Raw genomic sequence first — 5,213 nt, 5'->3', positions numbered from 1 at the left:
AAGGCCAGGAATATTGTAGGCACTGAATACGTGCCAGCTGCTATCATTCTCTTTATTCTCATTTTAGGTTCTGCTAAATCTGGAGTATTCCAAGTATAATGTCTTTGGCATGTTCTCTTTATTGTAAAACCATGAAACAAGGAGTCATGAGCACTGATATATCAGTTCTTAATGCCTCAGGTTATTGAAGTCATAGGATCTCACATTGAAAATCTCAGCAAGTGCCTGAGCACAGACTGTCTATGAATTATATATAGTGTGGGACTGACTGTTTGATATATGTATGGACAACAATTATTTAGGTAAAAGGAAACAGGAAGAACCACTTCAGAAATAGTGCACTAGAACAGGGTCTGGTAAGTGATAAGGATTACATTCCTTCCACTTAAATGACTCAGGTCTCGGATCAAATCTCTTTCTGAAAATATCAAATCTGGATGAGGGTAGCTGCCAAAGGGAAGAGGGAAAATGCAGAACCACAGAAACTATACGGTTCCCACCTGTGACATTGCAGTTTGTCCATCTTGTATAGAGCTCTGTTGGCCAGCGTGTCTTGTCCTGGTAGCTTACCTGATAGAGTGTCCTGGATCTTCACCCATGACTGCCCTGAGACCCTGTTTACTGTGCCCTTGTTAAACTTTGGTTGCTGCATTTGCACCTGGCAGCACTATCTAATAAAAATGAGGTTGAATGACTATTTACTAAACAGGGATTTTTCTTCCTGATCCGAAGGCAGTTATTGAAACTGGAATGTGTCATCCCAGGCACAAAAGGACCGAGAGTCATTTTGTTTCTACTCGAGCACTCTGCACACTAAAAAAATGCTAACTGTGTGTCCTGCACCGTATTTTTTCTCTTCCTGTCCCAACGCCTTTTCTAATATGTGCTTACATCCTTATTGAGGATCAAGCTCTGCAGCAGGAAGACAATATCATAATCAGAATAGGTATTAAGAGATGGAAACAGAGGTTGGCAGAAAGGAGAAGGTCTTTGGGGGGAAAAGATTGTTGATATTGTTGAAAGGAGGCCTCAAAAAGACTAGGATCTGTTCAAAAGATTTCTTTTCTTGGTTTCTTTGTACCAACAGAAGTAAGCTATCCATGGTGTGTCAACTATTCTATTACCCTTGTCTTCTAAGGTGTCACAGAAATGCATAAGTTTGACATGCCCCAAGCAACCAAATGGCCACTTCAGTTCAAGTCTGTGCTTTCTGAAATCATGTCACTTAGAGAGCAGATTAACAGAATCACAAACCATGTGCCGTATCATACACCTAGCACAGATGTGGCCATGGGATTGGGTTGACTAGGAGTTTTCGATAGTAAAAGGAGTCTGAAATAGGAGAGCCTTGCCGTACCGTAGGAAAATCACCTAAATTCTCTGCTCATCCAAAGACCTCTGAAAGTGAAGGGAAAATATTGACTTCAGTCTGACAAAAGGTTGACCTAAATAATGAATCAAATCCTGTAACGTCCATGCTGTGAAAAAAATTAGAGAACAGGAGCAGGACTTATCTTTCTATCCAAGATAATTAGGACTCTTTGATACATGCTTTCCTTGACCCCAAATCAGGTAATGGTGGGGGTTTGTCCACACCTATCCTAAATAAAGGCACCAAACTATTAAAAAGTATATTTAAAAACTATTTAAAAAACTATTCTGAGTAAAGGCACTCAAATTTACATAGAGTTTAGAGGCCTTATTCAGTCGAGGTATACTAGGGAGTGCCTGAAGACTACTGATGTCACAAGTGAGGCAGGGGTAGGGTCTCTACAAGGTAGGCAGGATTTGAGTAATGGTCCTTGTTGTTTCAGCTTTAGCAGCAGTTTTTCCCTTAACCAAAATTTGTGGATGGGGGTTGTTTTAGTTTCCCTGCTTTTTGTCTGGAGTCCTAATCATCACTTCAATGGTATTTCTGAGCACCGTTTTTTTAGATCTTGTGGGTGGTATGTAGCGAAAAAGAAAGAAAAAGGGGCAAAGTGGAAGTTAAGCGGGGAACCAGAGCACTCGCTGTAATGTTTGTTGAAAATCTTTTGCACCTTCATCCCTGAGGGATCTGAGTTCTTTTCAGGTCAACATTGCTGCACATCTCCACTCACAGTTACCACTGTGCAAAGGTAGTTCCGTGTAGCTCCCAAGTGAGTCCCCTAGGTTCCATGAGTACTAGTAATCCTTTAAGCCTCTGCTGAAGATCATCAGCCTTACCTCCCCTGCCTTGTAGGGCCAATTACTCCCACCAAAATGGTGATTTGTCTTCTCACCTGCTGGTCCTTGGACACAAGATATTGGAGGTGCCCAGGTGGCTGCCATAGCTTCCAGGTCTATGGGATTCATGCTGTGTCTGGTAGCAAAAATGTGCACTCAATTTGTGGATGTAGGCCTACCAGGAGAACACACAGCTGCAGGAGGGGAAGTGGAAGAACGACCTGCGGATCATTAAGTGTGATGGTAAGTGGGGCCACCCAGCTTTTCTTCCTTGGTTCCTAGTCCCACATATATGACTGTTTCAAAAACAATCATACTGTCTTTCAATTCTATTTTTCATGAACTTTTCCAAGTACCCTCATATTCTTCCTGTTGGATTTACAGCACCATATAGGTGTCTCTGAGTTAACCTGCACTGCGTCCCAGAGGATGGTGCTGTATTCTTACAGAGTATTGTTTCTGAGCTGGCACTCAGGCTGTGCTTTCAGGAGGCTGTTCCAAGCAATCTATGAGAATATTTGCTGCTGGATATTTTACATGTGATAGAAACAATAGATCCCATCGCTTTGGGACCATTCCTGGACCTCACTCACTGTTGGGCTTGATCTCAGACCCCTCCACCCCCTCCTGTGCAGGTTGCCAATCAAGTAGTTGAAAAAGGATTCAGGCAGCCGATGGCAGGGTAGACGTGCTTTTTTTCTGATGTGAGCTCTGCCCACCAGCGGTTCAGAGCTGTTGTGTTTTATACTAAAAGTACATAATAGTGGCAATGAGCCAAGGAGTATATAGGTGTACATGCACAGTGATCCTACTCTTATATAACTTGTTTACAACAGATGTGCTGAATCGTGCCCAGCCAGGTATGAGGCAAGGGGGCCTGACTATACTGACTCCATTTTCCTCACAATCACTGAAGAGTGATTCCTCTGATCGTATGCTAATTTGTGTGGCATTCCATGTGCTTAAAGATCATGCGATCCTTATGTCCCCTAGAGTGGTGCTGGATCAAGCTCTGCAGCAGGAAGACAATATCATAATCAGAATAGGTATCTTTTCTTGTCTGGACTAACTGCTGTCCCTTCCAGTATGGAAGGGACTCTGTGGAGTCAACTTACTTCCACCAATTATCTGCTTGGTTTTCTTGAAGAATATAGTGCCTTCCCAGGAGCTCAACATTGATCTTTGTTGTTGACAAGTTGGACTTTAGAGTCAGTGGTATCGTCATTGATACTGCTTGGCAAGTTGGAGTCCATGCTATTGAGCCTAATGTACCTCTACCTCTGCCATTACACCATAGCCACCTGTTTGTGTGCCCCTTGTGCCAGTTCCAGGGTGGTCAATGACATAGTTTGCCTAATGTTGACTGACCAAGTTATTTTGCCTACTTGGTTTTTCAGGGCCTCTTTCACCTTGGGCCACTAATCTTTCCTTGTAACATGGGTGACCAAGTGCACTGGTCACAACTCTGCCCAATACAAAGACTTCCTTTCCAATCTTTTTGTAAAGTCACCTGTCAAGCAGAATGCTATGCCATCATCTTCCGTTCAGGTTTTGAACCCACATTCCAAGCCTACCCATCCATAAACCAAACTCAGCCATTTTATTCTTCTTTTAGTTGGCTGAACAAAATCCCATATGCAAGCTGGGTGAGGTACACAGGAAAGCCATGGTGAGTAATATGGTGAGAGATATCTCAACTACCTGTTCACACAGCTTACACATGCCCTCACCTCTTGTCTGAGCTCGATATGCAATGTGCCATTTTTATTTTACTAGGGATTGTTGCCAGACCCATCTGACTTTATGATTTGGCAGAACCAACAGAACCCCGCTCCTTCTAGACAATTTGGGGCACATGCTCAAAAGTCCCATTTTGCCCAGGGCCCAGTAATAAACCAAGAGCTCTTTCTTCATCGATAGATGGTACTGCCTTGCTTCAAAACACCAAGGATCTGCCCTGTGATTCTCCCTCAAGGTCTTGCCTCAGATTCCACACTGCATCTTTTCCCACCACTGGTACTTGCACAGGGTCAGAGATATGGGCTGTGATGATGGTTTATGCTTGCATCACAGCCTGAACCCACAGCAAGGCCACTTCTTGCTTTGGGCCCTGCTCAGAGCTGGCCACCTTCATTATCGCCCAGTATATGGGCCAGAGTAGGTTTCATAGGTGGGGAATGTTTGCTTCAAGAACCCATAGAGGCATATATCAGGCACTGCCTCCTCCTTTGTGGGAGGGGCTGCAAGATGAAGGAATTTGCCTTTACTTTGAGAGCATATTCCACCACTGCACCACTGTACTCCTAAATGATCAAATGAAGTGGCATGTTCCTGAATATTCCAACCCGTGGCATGCATGTCTGTTAATAAGACCTCCAGTGAACTAACCAAGTCATGTTCCCCCTGCCCCATCAGCAAGATACTGTTGATATAATGAATCAGTATAACGTTTTCTGGATGTCCAGACAGAGAGTCTAGATCTCTTCAGATTATATTATGCTGGAGGCAGGTGAGTTAACATAGCTCTGAAGGCAAACCTATAAATAAACATGTATCCATTGCAGATTCTTTCTGATGCTCTTTTCCGATCAGAATAAAAAATAACATCTACCAAATCCATAGCTGTGTGTTAATCTGAGGCCATGTTAATCTAATCTAGATGTTTACACATTTGACGAAGCAGCTGCAATAAGATTTTACTTGGTGAAATCTTGTTAGAGTGCATACATATATTTACATTACTGTGAAGCTGTATTATCAGGGTTAGGCTAGCCTTATAATATGAATTTGGAACCCTGTCTTTTTCTTTACTATGCTTTAAGAATTGGTTTATTTTTAAAATACTTAAAAATAGACTTTTTTTTAGAGGAGTGTTAGGTTTACAGAAAAATTGAGCAGAAAGTACTAAAGTTTCTGGGCCGGCCCGTGGCTCACTCGGGAGAGTGCGGTGCTGATAACACCAAGGCCCCGGGTTCGGATCCCATATAGGGATGGCCGGTTGGCTCACT

The sequence above is a fragment of the Galeopterus variegatus genome, unplaced genomic scaffold (genome assembly GCF_000696425.1).
Source record: "Galeopterus variegatus unplaced genomic scaffold, G_variegatus-3.0.2 Scaffold1741, whole genome shotgun sequence".
Taxonomy (NCBI): domain Eukaryota; kingdom Metazoa; phylum Chordata; class Mammalia; order Dermoptera; family Cynocephalidae; genus Galeopterus; species Galeopterus variegatus.
The sequence above is the reverse complement of the archived record's forward strand: the minus strand, read 5'-3'. Positions refer to the sequence as shown.